Raw genomic sequence first — 19,428 nt, forward strand, 5'->3', positions numbered from 1 at the left:
CAGCAACGTCATGTCCTGAACAATTGTCCATCCAATAGAGGATTGATTCAGGACAGTTCAAGAGCATTAACTGCTTCGTAAAAGTGATGAATATATCAGGAGCTTTCCTGCCACTGATTGTTTCGTTTCAAAATGCTGCGTGAACTCATCTGTCAGAACTAAACACCAGCCAATGGAGCAAACGTTTCGTTCATTGCAACTAATCGTTTGCAAAAAAATATGCTTCTTTAAATCTCTCCATCCTTGGCAATTGGATCACCTTGTTGTTTGGATATGGTTGTGTTATTAAAAGATTGAATTTCAATGTGTTTAATATCATACCTTTTGCAAATCAACGGAAAGAGAAATTTTATTAAAATAATCTTTCTTTTATTTATCTCTAGAACTTACAGCAGCGTCTTTGTGGTGCTCATTTCCAAGTTTCGGGAATGTTATGTTTATATGTTTCAGTAGCTGTTGTAGAAGGAGTACCTAACATGAAACTGAGTTATCGGTCAACTCACAAACAAATAAACGGAAATTGTTTTAAATGTACAAAGAAATACACACCTTGAGAATTTTCTCAGGCGGCATCATTCAAATTTTCTTTCTCACTTGAATAGAGTTTAAGAACTTATCTGGCCCTTTTAACTGAAGAACGAAATTTGTTCCAATTGCACGACAGGACTAAGAATAAACTTCACTTCGACGAAGAATCGTCAAATCAGAACAAACGTTTATACGTCGAACTAACGCATACCCATTTGAAGCAATCGTACGAAATTTACGCAAAATGAAGAGTTGTTTTTCAAAAGGCTGCATTTGTCATCTATCTTTGCATAAATTCTACAGATCATATTTTATGAAAAGTTCCAAAATAACTAATAAAAGGGAAAAAAGAAAATCGCATTTATTCGCAAAAAAAACAAAAATGGTTTATGCGTCACTTCGGCGAAACACGGCAGTAATGAGCCGTGTTACGGGAAAAATCGAGAATTCCTTCAAAACCGCGACGAATTATTTTGTCCATATTTTTTTTTAATTAAGAAGGAAACGCTAATTTTTACAAAAAGATCTTGAATTCAATAATAAATAACTGAAATATAGACAATTGTTTCTGTTCCAGTTCTACCTGAAGCAAGCTTCAGTGGAAAATTAAGTCTTAGGTGCTTTTGAGGCATTTAACTGGGCATCAACATTTGCATTTCGATTTTTCCGATTTGGTGATTTTCTGAGTGAAAAAAAATCACAACTTTGAGCCCTTTGAGGCACACCTAAATCAAGTCCGATTAAGCTGAAATTTTGCACAGGTCAGTTTTTTGGGGTAATCCACAAAACTCATATGGTAGGTTCGGGTATATTAATAAATAAGGCTGGAACAAATATCAATTTCTTCTTTTGTCACCCTCCCCTTCGAAATTCCCAAAATCCCGAAGGGAAGAATAAATAAAGTTTGAAGTATTTTAGGTAAATTTCAAATAAAAATTCAAATATCCGAAAGAGTACAAGACCAAGAATCATATTTTGGTAGATGGAAATCAATTCACATTTTGTATTCTTGATTTTATTGAATTTTTCGATAAAAAAATACTTGACTTACAGGTTTTATGCAATAAATCAGTATGTAATTTGGTTGCATACAAGCTTTCGTGCAATTTATTCCAATTTATTTGTTTTTCGCATTATTTTTTATTGTCTCCCCCCCCCCCCTCGCGATGTTCCGACTCCGAGTGACAAAAGAAGGATTTGAAATTTGTTCCGGCCTAAGTATAATTATATTGAATTTTAATGAAGAGATTAACCACCGTAATGTTTATATGTTACTTTAATTTGTCGGCCTTAGCGGTGAAAAGTGATGTCCTTTTTAGTAGGGACATCTAAAGCTTATGAAATTTTATAGGTGGATAGAAGGTTAGATGAAAATGAAAGATGTTGAAAATGAGCGGGAAGAATTTTATTTAGAAGCATATCATCACATATCAAATTTTTGTTCCTCACGGGCCTACTACTATGAAGCAGTAGATACAGATAGAGTTGCATCTACTACCACACATTAGTAGGCCAAGCGTGGTCCGCCCCACAAGGGAAAACTTGCAGTGCGGACGAACAAAAAGATGATATGTGATCGCTCAGATATACTCGCTCATTAAATTTCATAAGCTTTAGATGTCCCTACTTAAAAGGACATCACTTTTCACCGCTAAGGCCGACAAATTAAAGTAACATACAAACATTACGGTGGTTAATCTCTTCATTAAAATTAAATAACTTTGGCCAAAAAGAAAATAAAAACACGACATCATAGCATCGGTGATAGGTCACTATCAGACTATCGACCATGATGGCTCTAGTATGGTGATCTCATATGCCAAATCGCCATTCCGCCATATTGAAAAAAGTTTTGACAGCTGGCTGTAGTGTTTCCGAAAAAAGGGGTCCAGGGATGCCAGGTGTTAGAGATAAAAAATCAGATGGCAAAAAAGTGTATATGTGCACAAGCCAATCGTAAACGAAAGATCAAAAGATTTAAAACCGTACTGGGGTTTAGTTTATTTTATTATATTTAAATTGAGTTTTCGGAAAAAAGCAATGATATGAGTATATTCAATGAATTTAATTTGTATAACACTTTTTTATAATAAAATTACAATACAGTTCGGTCTATCCGTATGTTCCGAAAAAGAAAAACTTTTCATTGACCGTTATGATAGAAAGGATTTTAAAGGGTGGAACAAACAACCAAAACCCTAAACCGGATGTTGCTTGTTCCTTATTCTTGTTACCTTATCCAAAGAGCTATTTTGTTTCCCTCCAATCGAAAAGTGTTGGATGAAAATAAAAGTAAATCGGTTGGAAGGAATGCTATAAATTCTGCTAATGATAATTTTCATGATTAAATGATAAACGATTTTATGGTTCGAAATTTTATTTTCAAATAACTGTTGCGTCATGTAAATACTGCTTAAGCCTTTTTCAATATTAACAAATTCAGTTAATGTACCTTCACCACCACCCACCAGCAGCGCTGAGCTGGAGCTTTGCTGCACTTGAGGATGACTAACAATTGGACAGCATCACCTGCAGAATCCTTCAGGGGCTCAATCCATTCCAGACAATCAACAGTCTGCAGTGGATCGAACTGATTCCCCAACCCACTCATCGGACTTATCGTCATGCTGCTCAGGCTTCAGCTCATCGTCCCATCATTCAAAAGTGCCAAAAACTTCATCTGATTTTTCCAAATGCTACCCATCAGATCCGGATTACTCGATTGGATCTTCTGGAGCAGCGATGGCAACAGACGGGGGTCCTCCTGAAGCAGCTTTTTCATCTCGATGAAGATCGGATGTTCCTGCAGGAGGGCGCTTCTCGGACGATGGAATGTAACGCCTCGCCATGTTATCATCCGATTCGATGACTTTCTGCTGCTTCTAGATAGCTCTGAAAGAAAAAAGTGTTGAATAAGCATAAATTTGTCATAAGTAATGCAAAATTAATGTTACTCACCGCTACCGACAAAGCTGGCACCGTCGTTTATAGGAGCAACTTCTTCCAGCTTTGCTTACCAGCCGGCTGGTAAGTGGCTGCAGCCCGGAGCTCAGCCGGAAGATTTTGTATCGATTCTATGAATTATATTTGCAAAAATCAAGACGAAATCTTTTCATCTAACCTTCTATCCACCTATAAAATTTCATAAGCTTTAGATGTCCCTACTAAAAAGGACATCACTTTTCACCGCTAAGGCCGACAAATAAAGTAACATTATATTGCATTTTTTCTAAAAATCATATAATACGCTCACGACAGACCGATCAGTGTGGTTGAATTAATCAAAATCTCCGAATGCTCCAAAACTATTTGACACCAAGCAAAACTAAAATTCACATTCTTCGGAACGATAAAACGGAAGCAAAAAATCCAGATCGATATTCAAACACAACTGTGTATTAGAAAATGTCAGCTTCAATACTTTCTGAATCGTGAAAAGTAAACCGTTTTCGATGCAACTAAAAATGCTATAATGTCCTTTGGACCTTTGCAATGATGCATTTCCGTTACAAACATTTTGGTCGGAATTTACAAAAAAAAAAAAAAAAAACAGACAAAAGCACGTAACAAAATAAATCTTTTCCGACGCTTCCGAAAGACGCCCGCCAGAACCCGCTGAGCAGTGCATACTAATACAATATCGCAGAGCAGCCGCCGCCCATGGATGAGATCCACCGCAAGAGAGCAGCGATGCCTGCCTGCAACATATGCTGGTGCTGCCTTGGCAACACAATGTGTAGTCGAATAGATTAGTTTTGACATCGTTTCACACCCCATTCTGGGCTCTAGTTGGCTGGCTGAATGGCTGTGACTTGATTTTTTTTTGTCTCTATGATGTGGGAGAATAATTTTCTGGATATTTCCCCCTTTTGCTTCCAGCATCCAACATTACGTATCCTCCAGCCAATTCCAACAGGAAGAAGGAAAACGCCGACGAAACTTGGCAGGTTCAAAAGAAGAAGGCCAGCCAGAAACCGAAGAGGGACGAGCAAGAGACGGTGATGATGCTTATCGAAAATTAAATTTCCATATTGTTACCATAAATTATTTCCATGAAATGGAATTTTGCACTCCCACGCTGCTGTTAGCTTGCATCACACCGCACACACATGCCTGGAAGGGAACTCGGCAAAGGCACAGGAAGCGCACACAGCGAGGGATTCTTGTAAGGCGTTTTCGTTCCCGGAAGGTGTAACTGCTTGCTCGACTTTAGGTTTTCCTTTGGCTGGGAATGGATAGAGCCGGCAGGTTCCTCAGAATGGAACAAGAAAAAAATGGGGAATATTCTTATTCTGCATATTTTTACGGTTTCCTTGAGAACAATGTGGAATCACCATTGGAACACAATAAAATAAGCAATTTAACACTGAAAAGAGGTTTTTTTATGTACCTTAAGGGACCACTTTGGACTTCATGTGTTTTGGCCGTTTTGGCTAATCGGTTAAAGGAGGATTGTTAAATTTTTGTTTTTTAAAGGTTGTGATTGTCAAATATTACAACACTCATATAAACATTTAAGATACAGTAGATTTAGAAACAATCAAAACTATACTAGTGCGTGTATAAAAAGTGTCAAAAATGACTTTTTAATCTTTTCCATTCATACAACTTTGAAATATGAAATTCGGCATCTTTAAAAATGTTTCTCGTTATAGAGGAAAATTTTTTCTATAAAACTCAGTAGGTATTCGCAAAAAGTGGATTTTCCCAAGACTAGTCGGAAATTTATCCAACGAGGCTTGCCATGAAGTTCTTGAAATTCTTTACATTTGGAGCCAACAAAAAAATGTCCAATAGAATCAACTTTTGATATTTATTTTATCGGGTAGAGTAATTCATCAATATAATGTATCTCCCAAATGTAAGTAGAATTTTTTTTATTGAGGAATTTTAAGCAGGATCTTGGAGAGCTTAAAAGAAACTTAAAGGGTGATACGGTCAAAGTTTGGTCAAGGGAAAACGCGTGTAAATCGGTGAAATTGTTTATTCAAAAAATCAAATTAAATTTCTTTTTCAAGTTTAATGAGTATAAAATTCAGGAAAAATATTCAGTTAAGCTTCCGCTTTTCCAAATCTAAATTGCCGGGCCTTACGCTTAACCCCTGCCATCAGATTTTGAACAGCCACCTTCCCAAGTAACCCTAAGCATTAAGCCATAACTCTTAATCATCATTAAATCAACATTTCTAATGCAAGATAGCATTATATCAACATTCATAATGCTTTTTAGTTTTATAAAAGCATTATTAATGCATAGAAGCAATAACAAAAATTAGCACTAATGGTAGCACTATATGCACATATAGAGCTACTATATAAAGTTAAAAAGCATTAAGACTGTAGCACTAGAACTTCCTGTTAATGCTTATATAAAGCTTTCATAAAGCGTAGAAACGCCAAACCCGTGAATGTAAACAAGAGTGATTTTCTCATTTGCTGCGTGTGAATAAGCAAGACAGCAAACGAAAACAAACAGAGCGGGCAGTTGCAGTTGTCTTCTCCCTAAATTTTCCAATAGATCTCCAACCTTCTCATTGTCTATGAAGTTGTGTGACCCGAACAGTACTTGAAGTACGGGTTTTTTCACCTACCTTATCAGCATCAAGAGTGGTCGAAATGGTAAAGGCGCAATGAAAGATAAGGGCTGCTGCGGGATCCTCGGTTCGAGACTCATCAAAAGTAATTCATAATTCAATTCTCATTTCATAGAACACTTCATTAAGCAAGCATGATCCTTCATTCAGCAGGTTGATTGATGTTGTAGATAATGATTTTATTTTTTATTTATTTAAATAAATCAAAGAATAATTTCCTAATTTGAATTTCTGTTTCTAATCAATCATGATCAATCAATTAAAAAATTAAAAGGTGTTCTAAGTATGCATTTGATGGTGCTCTAATTCAGCATTTGTAATGCTTATTAAAGGCTATGTCGTGATAGCATTTATTCAGCCCGCTATTTCCCCTTTTTGGCATTAAATCTGCATTATATACGCATATAGTGCAAAACAAGCATTAATTCAGAGTTATATATGGGAATATAGTGTTGATTAAGGGCTATATTTAAGTGCTTATGGTTACTTGGGTTGTCCACCTTCTTCGCCGCAGAAAGCCAGTTTGCCTTAAACTGCTGCTCGTCCTTAGCAGTTTTTTGGTCTTCTTTAGGTTCCGCTTGACAATAGCCCAGTATTTCTCAATTGGGCGGAGCTCTGGCGTGTTGGGTGGGTTCTTGTCCTTGGGAACCACCTGCACGTTATTGGCGGCGGAAGCTATGAAAATGCTGCTTTTCAAGCCACAGGTACAGATGGCTTGCCAAACCAGATATTTCTTCGCGAACTTTGACAGTTTCATGTGCTTAAAAATATCTGCTACCTTTCCCCTTCCTTTTGGCGTATAAAACTCCTGTCCCGGAAGCTGCTTGTAGTCGGCTTTGACGTAGGTTTCGTCGTCCATTACCACGCAGTCAAACTTCGTCAGCCGTCGGCCGTCGTATTTTGTTTATCATTGCGATTTGGAGTCATTACCTTCTTGTAAGTCGATAGTCCGGCTCGTTTTTTGGCTCGATGCACGGCATCTTGGAAAGAGGGTTTCGCTTGAAACTACCGGCAACTCTCTTTGTCGTCTCAGCGGCTTCCGGTTTTCGATTTCCCCCCGATCCAGACTTCCTGGCTGTCGACAAACGTGCCCCAAACACTTCAATAACATTTGTAACAGTTGATTGGGCAACTTTAAACAATTTTGCCAGCTTTGCGTGCGAGTAGCTCGGATTTTCGCGATGCGCGAGCAACATTTTGATACGCTGCTCTTCTACCTTGGACGGCATTTTGAAAACAGAAGAGAACACACACACACACACACACACACACACACACACACACACACACACACACACACACACACACACACACACACACACACACACACACACACACACACACACACACACACACACACACACACACACACACACACACACACACACACACACACTCACACACACACCTTCAAAATGAGGGGTGTTCAGGTTTTTTAAATGCAAAATTGAAAGAAATACGTCAAGTTGATATTGACCAAATTTTGACCGTATCACCCTTTACTAGAACGTGGTCGGCGCTTTTATTGATGTATATAGAGAGCATCAGTTTTGAGCATTGTGGATGTGCTGTCAATTTCAGGTTCCATTCATTTGACCTCTGTTCAAAATTGACGCCCTCGATCAATCAACAATTAGCGATGTGGAATTCATTCTACTGAGCCACACCAGCCGTCATAGCATTAGAAATGTGTTATAAGTTAGCTGTGATATTTAACTTAATAACCAAGCAGAAAAGAAATGTTTCTTAGAATGGTTTGTAACTTTTTTGAATAATTAGATATGAAGTTGCTTTCTTCAACAATGTTGTTCAGCGCAAAATTTCCTTAGGAGAATTTATAAATTGGCGCAAAACCATAAGCAGGCTCGGTTCCAGAGAAAAACAAAAGTAATGATGATTTTCCAGTACAAAATATTCAATTTTCTCAGACGAACCTGATAGTTCAAATTAACTCATGTAAACGTTACTTAAAATTCTGCACAAATCTTGGATGAGTTTTGAACCAAAATTGAGCTTTCAAGACCCCAGGGTTTGAGAAATTCAAAACTGACCCCAGTCTCTGTGGGAATTGGTTTGTGCATAAAGTGATATCAAATAGATATTTTCAAAATAAGATTTACCGAAATCTAAGAGAAAACAACACAAAAGGAATAGATATATATCTCATAGATACAAAAGATTAAAAATAGTAGGGAATCGTATGGAAGTCAAGCTAGTCAGGTTTCTAAATATCATTGCCATGAGAAATTTTCATTTTTATGTATAAATGAATTTTATAGGCAGATGATTCAAAATATCCAATCCAAAGTGTTTACTACTTCAAACTTCCTAACGGAACCAAAAAGTTAGCATAGTAAATTTAGTCATTTACCTTAAACTTCCATTTTTTTAATGTGTTTTGACTGTCAAAGAAGTTAATTTGACCGTCTGATGATGCTCAAACCTAACCCCACCCAAAAATGGTTGCGGAAATTTATGCACCGAAGATAAAAGCTGATGTTTTTAGTCCCGAGACTTTTCCACGTCCATCGTCGTAGGTATTTCTTCGTGCAAGTCTAGCTGTTTGTCTTTTTTTGCCGCAGAAAATCAGATTCAACGAATAAAGTAAACGATGTCATGCCATCAGGAAGAATTTGAGTTCGGTTGGGATCTGTGTGCTCTGCCATAACTGACATGGCCGTTGGCACCTTAACACATGCATGTAGGGTAGTTACATATCACTCAAACAAAAATAAATTGTTTATTTTACGAGACATGTTGAGCTCAAATTTGAACACTGACAATATAAAGCACACTTACCTTATGTACATATGTAGGCACACTCACCCACATCACTTGGCTTTGGGTGATAAATGCAATTAGTTTGATGGTATGTCGTCTCCGAGATATAGCGGATTTTAACTTTTTATTTTGTGTTTTTGCATGCTTTTCTAAGGTGTGTGTGCAGCTGGTAGGTTATGCTTCCATTTTAATCTTCTTTTGTTGCTTTATGCTTGGGCGACTTCGAATGGGGAGCATCATACATGATGGTGAGGAGGGCACAGGGAAATGGAAATTTTCCAATTTATCTCAAGTGTCATAAATGGTTTTACTGTTTCTGGCAGCATCAAGGACAACAGAAAATCATAGAATTTATCGATAATCTGACAGCACAAGAGCATCGGAGAATGGTTATTTTCTAAGATCTGATGAGATACAAAATCGCATTAGCAAGATATATTACAGTACCCTAATTGACCCGAATCAGTGACATTTGTGGCAAAATATTGTAGAAATAACTGTAAAGTTTATCTAATTAAAATATTAAGGGGTGGAAAGAAATCTCCGTTTATTTTTACTGGGCTTGTGATGTAGCTCAGTTGGCAAAACAGTTACCTGCTGAGCCGATGTCCATGAGTTCCAGTCCATGAGTTCCAACTTCAAACGGAAAAAATTGATTATTCATAAGGGATTTATCGTTCACCCTCTACATGGTCTATGCATCCGTTGAGAAAAAATTGTCAACGGAAATAACTTGACCTTTAACTGAGCATATTATGCAAAAAACCGAAACTGTTTTTGAATAATTTTTATTGTTTAAATAGTTTAAAAAATGAGATATTTTTTTAAGGTTTTATATTTGTTAAAAGAGTTTTTTTCATTAAAATTTTTTGAATTCTTATACAGTACTGAATTATGCTAAAAAATGTGGAAAAAATATATGTAACTGTCTCTCGTTTGACTGTCAACGTTTCTGTACTTTGCATATCATGTAACTTTCTAAGAATTCTAAAAATATAAAGTAAACTAACATTCTGTCATTCTTTACCCCATGTGGAAAGTGGAAATACACTAATACAAATTACACTATTGAAAGTTGGGCGGCTTGTAACTTTATTCGGGTGCATCCAAATAAAACAATTTCTTTGGGGACACTCACTGAATTCATGTAATCTTTAATTTTGCATCAGGGCCGTAGGAAGAACCGACTCATGGGGGGGGTTTTGGTGACTTATATTTACCTATGATTTTTTGCCCAACAACACACGAATAAAAAAAATAAAACAAATTATGTTTGTAACTAGATGATTTTTCATTTTTAAGTACTCATTAATAGAGTTTGTATGAAATTGTAATTTTAGAGAAGACACGAATGCCACAAGGATGATATAGTGTCATTTAAAAAAAACCTTAAAAAAGTAACTTTAAAACAGTGGTCCTTAGCCTAAAGGGTGAGCTAAATGTTTGTATTGAAGCCAAAATATGAAATTTGCTTTCATCAATGGTTAAAATTTTTGAATTTGTTTAAAAGTCTGGTAGATCAAAGTTATTTGATTTTAGCATAAAATAAATTCTTTCTAGGGTAGCCTTCAATTTCTTGTAAAAAAAAACTTATTCTTTACTCAAATCAAACAAGCCCAATCTTCTAAACTCTTTTGCAAATTTTAAGATTCTAAGCTTTGATGAAAATAAATCAAATTTTACAAAATAAAAACAGTAAGAGATGAAAAAATTTTGGATCAAATATGTTTGATGCAAACTTGAACTAAATTTATGATTTTAGTTTGAAATAAGGCTGCAGGAAACTGCAATATTTATAATGTTTAACAATACACTGAAAAACTAAAGTATTTTATGCACATTTTTTAAGTGAAGATCAGGTACATGTTTCTTTAACTGGAAATAATTTTCATGAAGAATCAATTCCATGATAAAAATCTTGTGAATGATTTTTTTTAATATAGTTTGGGATATTTTGCAGGAATCATAACTTTGAAAATTTACTCAAATTCAACTTTAGATTTGTGATTTTCCGTTGAATTGTATGTACAAACTAATTCAGATTAAAAATATGATATTTGGAAATTGAATTGACAAGCAAATTTTTAAGTTCATGTTCTATTGAATTTCTCAACTATTTTATGTTGATTGAAAAACTCATTCAATTGAACTTTGAATCTGTTTCCAAATATCTATACGATTTTTGAAATGTACAAAAAATATGATTTAGGAATCTTACTTCTAGAACTTAATTATCCAAGCCTTTGAGCCCTCATTCATGAATCTATTATTTAAATTCTGTAGAGCTGGTTTAATCTTCATTCAACATTTCAATGATTGATTTTTTATCTATTTTGTGAATCTGGTTAAAAATGTGAATTTCAAATGATGAAACTGAATCTGAGTTTTCAATTTAGGATCGCCACCTAGAAGCTTTATATGTTTAAATTTTGTGCTAAAATAAAGTTTAAGAATTTCGAATATCAATATAAAACAAAATTCTTCTTTTTTTATAATTTGAAATCTACTGCAAATGCATGTGATTTTCGAGAAACATTATTCAAATTTTATATGAAATGCAAAACCGAATTTGAGCCAGGATTTCAAAGCAGCTTTCCGTTCTTAATTTCTTATGATTACTCGAAGTGAAAATCAAGAATCCTAAACTTGATACAGAATCAGAAATACGAAAATATGTCGAAATATAATTTTTGTTATGGGAATATGGAACCAGAAACTTCAAAATGGGTTTGATTTAAAATTTAATATTCAGAACTGAATTTCTATAATCAGATTGCCAGATTGCCTGGTTTTAACCGGATTGGCCCGGATATTTAATATAAATTTGGGAAAAGTCCGGTCAGCCCCGTTTTCCGGATTTCATTGAAAAAGCCCGGATTATGCCCGGGTTTGTTTTCATTCTCATTCTTAAATCAAACTAAAAAAAAAACAAATTGTGTAGTTATTTTTTTTTATTTATGCGTCCAAAATTGTTGCAGCAAGTTTAAAAAAAAAACGATCATGAAAGGTTTTTTTAAGTTTTTTTTTATAGATTTTTGATGAGCAATTCCTTGTTTTTGACCAAAATTACCCGGTATTGCCTGGATTTTGGTCGACAATTTTGAAACCAAATACCCGGCTGTTGCCAGGTTTTAATATAAAACAGCATGGATTTGTCCGGCCCGGATACGTGCTGAAAAAAGTCTGACAACCTTATTCTATGAAGCAGTGGGAAAATTTTGAAAACTGTAGCAAATTTTAAGCTTGGGATGGATTTTTGAGGTTTTTGCATTAGTTTTTAGTTCAGATAGTTACTCTTGAATATCTTTGCTCTATTATCATAATTTGATTATGAATTTAAAATTTTCAGTCTAGAGTAGAATACCTCGCTTTCTTTTTTGGACCCTCATGGGGGGGGTTTAACCCCCAAAACCCCCCCCGTTCCTAAGGCCATGTTTTGCATCATTACTCTTTTATGGACATACCCTGAAAGCCCAGACAAAAAATCTCCTCAATCCCCCCTTGACTGTCAATTTGACACTTTTCGTTTACGTTGCTTTATTTTTCTTGTTTTTTACAAAATTCATAGTTTCCACTTCTTAATGTATACTCAAATATGAGGCCCTTGGAGCCAAAGGAGTATAAGTGCACAAAAGCTGATTTTGAGAAAAGAGCATATAAAGTTCGTTATGTTCCAATAAATTCCATAGGAATTTTTTGATGAGTTTGATTTTCTTAAATAAAATCAAATCATTTGACACCATTTTTTTAGAAAAACAACCTTTATTTGACGTTAATTGAGGCAACACATGATTTTAGATTTTTGCACTTATAGCCCTTTGCCACCAAATAAATTCACTTATATCCCTTTGCCACAAACAAACTTTCATTTTCAGGAGATTTTGTCTCGTTGATATGATTTAGAAAACATAGGGATTTAATAAGGCGAAAGTCAAATAGTTTATTAACATATTTATTTTTTACTGTTCTGATGGGAAATGTACCCTGGTACAGTTAATCGAGAGATTTAATGTCTAAAGATCAACCTTTTCTTGTCAGGTTGAAGTTTATCTCTTATATCAACAAATTTTCCTCAGGATAATTATAAGAATGATTATATAAGAATAATTATATAAGAATGATTCATGGTATTTCCCAATGAATTTTCAATTATTGCATGTTTCCTGCGCATTTAACTGATAAAATAGACATTAGAAATGAACTTCCGCTCATTATGAGTTTATGTTTAACAGTACATTTACGACTAGTGCTTCAACGTTAATCTAATTATCTCATACAAATACATATTGAGCCTAGCCCAAAATATACCTATGGCCAGAATCAGGAATTTGGGATTCATTTATTGGGGTAAGAATAAAAAAAAATACAAAATTTGATAATATTTCGTTCACAAGAATTATCACTAAATGCAATGAATTGATTAACTGTTGATGGTAAATTTTCAAACATGATTTACTTTTAAATACAAATTAAATTCCACTTTTTAAAAAATTTTCATCTCGATAAAAAAACACTTCTTACTAGAAATGACATTTGGGTTGGTGGCAAAGGGGTATAAGTGGCTCCAAACAAAAAGTAACTTTCAGTTAGCAGGATTTTTCAACGAGATCAAAACATAAAAAAAATAGTGAAATAAAATTATGATTAAGATAGCATATGATTTTAATTGTTGGCTTTTTACGGTCTTGGATCTCAATCAAACAACTTATATTTCGAAATTCCCGACGTTTCGACCATTTTGTGTGGTCTTTCTCAAGGGAACTGGAAGTTTATTTGAATAATTAGTTTTGAGCATTGTTAGTAGACTGTACTAAAGTGTGTAAACTCACACATAAAACACTTTCCCCCATACACTGTACCAACATCAATTTGGACCTGTTTCTAGAGATGGTTGAATTTTGCCTCGAAAGCTCATACTTCCAGTTTAGGAACATATATTATATTCAAACCGAAGGAACTCCAATGGGCAGTTGCTTATTACCTATATTGGCGGAATTAGTAGTCGACACGCTAATTAAAACCGTGACTGGAAAGTTAGACTTTCAAATTCCATACATACAAAAGTTTGTCTAGGACTTGATAATAGCATTACCAGAAGATAAAACGCAAGAAACATTAGAAGCATTCAACGCCTACCACCCAATGCTACAATTGACAATAGAACAAGAATCGCAAAACCAATTACTATATCTGGACACGTTGATTACCCGAAATACAGATCAAACAATATCAACGCAGTGGTATGCTAAGCCGATTGCATCAGGCAGACTATTAAATTTCCACTCAATTCACATCAACATTGCGTGTATTGGAGATGTGTCATATCACCAACACAGAAAATACCGTAAACTACAGGACAGATACAGCTAGATTAAGTGCAACATACACAGGCATATTACAATCCGTAAAACCAAAACAACCAACCAGCAATAGCAATAGCATAAAGAATACTCTAAACTCACACATTACACCAATTCAAATCCCACTTACCAACTCGGAAAGCTCAACCCCAAACAACACCCACACAATCCACAAAACACAACATCCATAGTTCAAAAAGTTCGTTAAAGTGCGACCATAGGAAATCGGATGAAAAATAATCTTTTCTTTCCGGTTGAAATTGTAAGATGTTAAATTTATAAGTATGTAAAAAACATCAATACCCCCCACAGAGCTGCGAGTACTGGACACCTAGCCGTTGGAAAAAAAAAACGATATTGACAATAACAGCAGACAGATAAGTGAGTTTACACACTTTAGTATAGTCCACTAACAATGCTCAAAACTAATTATTCAAATAAACTTCCAGTTCCCTTGAGAAAGATCACACAAAATGGTCGAAACGTCGGGTATTTCGAAAAATAAGTTGTTTGATTGAGATCCAAGACCTTAAAAAGCCAAAAATTAAAATTTAAAAACATTTCTCGGTCGAAAACATATGATGTTTGTCAATCAAGGATTCGTTCTAGATGGTGATCTATGAAAACCCAAACTGACGCCATATAAATATACTGCATCCGACAAGGTGAACCACGATATCGCTATCGCAAAGCTGGAACGTCTGGGTTTCTGTGGATCTCTTCTGCACTGGTTCCACAGTTACTTAACAGGTCGAAAGTTATCCGTTCGTATTGGTGACTCCTTTTCAAATCATTTTCTTGCCTGCTCCTGTGTGCCTCAAAGAAGTCATTTAGAAGCACTTATTTTCGTGATATATTTTAATGACGAACTCTCGCTCCTTAACTGCAAAAATCTTGCATATGCATATGCCGACGACCTGAAACTCTTTTACACCATAAACAGCCAAGAGGACACCAATTTCCAGCAGCAGCAGTTCAATGTGTTTGCTCAGTGGTGTGACTTGAATTGCCTGCCCCTGAATCGCAGTTAATGCTCGGTCGTATCATTTTCACGTAAGCGGAGCGAACAGCGCAGTTATCGGAATAAAGGGTGGTACGGTCAAAATTTGGTCAATATCAACTTGACGTATTTCTTTCAATTTTGAATTTAAAAAACCTGAACACCCTTCATTTTGAAGGTGTGTGTGTAGAATGCTGCTCCTATTTTGATTTTGGAATTCACTCTTCAGTTGTCAAAATGCCGTCCAAGGGAGAAGAGCATCGTATCAAAATTTTGCTCGCGCATCGCGGAAATCCGAGCTACTCGCACGCAAAGCTGGCAAAATCGCTAAAAGATACCAAATCAACCGATTCAAATGTAATTAAAGTATTTGGAGAACGTTTGTCGACAGCCAGGAAGTCTGGATCGGGGGGAAATCGAAAACCGGAAGCCGCTGAGACGACAAAGAGAGTTGCCGGTAGTTTCAAGCGAAACCCTAACCTCTCTCTCCGAGATGCCGCAAATAAGCTGGGTGTATCGTCTACAACCGTGCATCGAGCCAAAAAAACGAGCCGGACTATCGACTAACAAGAAGGTAATGACTCCAAATCGCGATGATAAACAAAATACGACGGCCAAAGCGCGATCCCGGAGGCTGTACACGACGATGCTGACGAAGTTTGACTGCGTGGTAATGGACGACGAAACCTACATCAAAGCCGACTACAAGCAGCTTCTGGGACAGAGGTTTAATACGGCTAAAGGAAGGGGAAAGGTACCTGTGTACCTGTGGCTTGAAAAGCAGCATTTTCATAGCTTCCGGGACTGTTAACCAAGAAATTTACGTGAAAGAGTGTTGGAATAAACGTCTGCTGCCTTTCCTGAAGAAACACGGTTGTTCCGTACTGTTTGGTCGGATTTGGCATCTTGCCATTACGGTAAAAAGGCCATGGAGTGGTACGCCGCCAACAACGTGCAGATGGTTCCCAAGGACAAGAACCCTCCCAACACGCCAGAGCTCCGCCGAATTGAGAAATACTGGGCTATTGTCAAGCGGAACCAAAGGAAGACCAAACACTGCTGAGGACGAGCAGCAGTTCAAGGCAAACTGGCTTTCTGCGGCGAAGAAGGTGGACAAGGTGGCTGTACAAAATCTGATGGCATGGGCTAAGCGTAAGGCCCGGCAATTCGGAATTGGAAAGCGGAAGGGTAAATGAATATTTTTCCTGAATGTTATACTTATTAAACTTGAAAAAAAAATTTAATTTGATTTTTTAAATAAACGATTTCACCGATTTACACGCGTTTTCCCTTGGCCAAATTTTAACCCTTTATTGAAAACGTTCAATCGCTTTTCTGAGCATTTCGACTTTGTTGTTTCGAGGAACGTGTTCCTGAGAACAGTTTTAACTGTTTGAAGAAATGTATAAATCTGTGTTAATTTTTATCTTGTATTGATATTACTATTAAGTTATCATTAGGATCTACATACGATCCGTTGATTTTATTCTAATAAACAATAAACAATATGGCGGGCTCGTCTATAAAGATCCTCTGGAACATTCATCTGAAAACGGACTATGCCCGTACATATTCGAGATATTTGAATGGGGAAATACTCACCTCTTTCTGTTGTAGGAATTTGTCGAAAAAAAACGTCGTTTTCTGCATAGTCAACCGATGCGTTTTATGAAATTTTTTTCACTAGTTTTTTCTTCGGTAAATCATTCTAGTGAAAGCGGTTTAATATAGTTTATTATGACTCCTACTGGGTAAATTGAATCAAGCATTTGTCTCGGTGAGACGGGGGCGTTAAGAGGAGGGAGGGGGCGGTGAACATTCCAGCGAACGCGATACAAAACGCGCGCGCCCGCGCTCGTTATTCATGTTCACGCGCTTTGTTTCCGCCGAAATTCAATTATCGGCTCTTTTGATCGATTCGTATGAAATTTTAATCTCGTTGAGCCTCCTCGTTCGAATACATTCGTGGAAGTTTCGGCAGAAGACTTCAAAAGAATTTTGCTTTTCCGGCAGCTAGTAGCATCGTCACGTTTCGTGCTTTTAACGTTTTATTTTCTCGTTTTTTCTTGCTTGCTTTCTGTTTTTGCTGTTGCTGACTCGAGACGCTCTCCCGAAGCAATAACAATATGGGGGCGCCAAAATTTAATCGCATCAACGTTATTTGTTGTGTGTAACAAAAGGGAAATTTTCCGAAACAACTTCCAGAGCTACAGCTTCAGCGAAGCGAAAATCTTAATCACGGCCGGAACAAACCTCGAGGAAAACCGAAACCGAAAAATGGTATCTCTTATTTATACAAGTGGCTTTCTGTTCCCATCATCAACGATGGCGAAGTGGAGTGAGAGAAGAAAAAAAAAACCCTAGAATGAGGAAACTTATTTCCTACCTTGGCGGCAAGTTTGGAACACTACGGAAGACTTCCTTGTTTGCGTTGGAGTTTTGTTTCTATGCAAAAACGACGAAAAGGAGTTGCGGAAGAATCCGGGCGCTCATTTTCACTCATTCTCACCCATGATGCCACCCACAGTCCTCGGTTTTCTGTGAAGTGAAACACAAAACCGCCACACATCCAACAACTTGGCAAGCTTCTTTTGTCGAGGCAAATGAAATTTAATTAAAATGAAATATAAATAAGTGCAAGGAGCGAGAAACGAGAAAGGCGGCCCGCGCAAAAACCATGACAGTGCTACTTTTTGCAGCCGGAACCGTATGAACAGAGAAAGAGAATCCTGGTAAGATCTTAAGACATGTGTATGGAAAATGGGAAAACACTTTCCCATTGAGGGAGATGAAGTCGAGGCAGCTGTTGAGAAAAACCGGTCTGGAAAAATATTTTTCTTTCTTCAAGAAAACTCTTAGATCATGCATATTTTTCCTAGGGATCTGGAAGAAATTGAATTACTAATTCAAATAGTAAAGTTGTCCAGATGTTGCTTAAGTCAGGTTTAGCATCAGTTTTAATAATCACAATTATAAACAATTCAATTTTGAGACCTCCATAAGCTGTTGAAGTTGAGACCTTCCATAAATTGAAATTTATCTGCATGTGGTACTGAAAAAATCTAGTGGAAGCATCCACAGACAAAATAAATTTACTAAAAATAACATTTCCTCGTTAAACCAAAAGCAGCTTCATGGATCCAAGTTTAAATACTTAGAAAAAAACAGCAAGTATTGAACTATTAAACTAACATAGGTATATCTAACACCATCTTGCTCAACAAAGAGAAAGGGGCCAAAAGAGGATGAAGAAACCGTTCAATTGGATGGCAGCACATTAAAGTGATAGGAAAATCTGCGCTCTCTTAAGCTCATTTGTGAAGTGGGCCATGGCGAAGGGGTCGATGTTTTTCAAGTGGATTGGATGGATTGAAGAAATGAAAAAAAAAAAACAGGACCAAAAAAGTGGGGAGGTGCCGGAAAACAGCTTGACAAATAAAAAATGCTGGAAGACAGAGTGCAAGGAACGAGAAAAAAAAGACGGGAGCTAAATGAAACTTTCGACAACGTCTGTCACGTTCGCTGGAAATTGAACGCTGGATTTGGTTTGTTGAAGAGGAAACATGTTTCAGTTAGGGTGATTCACATAACGGTGAGTAAAATTTGGGAAAGTAGAATGACTTCAATAAAATGGATGAGAATTTTTTTTAAACATTTCAAAAAATAAGTAAGGGGTATAGCGAGATTTTGCTGGAGTGGGTTGTGCCTAACGACCATTAGGTCCTGACATTCTCTGAGTCCTGACGACTTTCAAGGCCTGATGGCCTTTAAGGCTTGACGACCTTCAAGATCTGAAGATCTTCAAGGCCTGATAGCTTTCATTTCCATTGTGAACGCTGAGAATGATTTGAATTAAATGAGTCGCGACGGACGAAGACGATGGTCTGACGACCTTCAAGGCCTGACGAACTTCAAGGCATGACGACCTATAAATGCCTGACGACCTTCAAGGCCTGACGACCTCTAAATGCCTGACGACCTTTTAGGCCTGACGATCTTTAAGGCCTGACGACCTCAAGAGGCCTGAGGACCTTCAACTCCTGACGACCTTCAAGGCCTGACGACCTTCAAGACCTGACGGCCTCAAAAGGCCTAAGGACCTTCAAATCCTGACGACCTCAAAGGTCTGACGACCTCAAAGGCCTGACGACCTTCAAGGCCTAAC

The sequence above is a fragment of the Uranotaenia lowii genome, chromosome 2, assembly GCF_029784155.1.
Source record: "Uranotaenia lowii strain MFRU-FL chromosome 2, ASM2978415v1, whole genome shotgun sequence".
Classification (NCBI taxonomy): Eukaryota; Metazoa; Arthropoda; class Insecta; order Diptera; family Culicidae; genus Uranotaenia; species Uranotaenia lowii.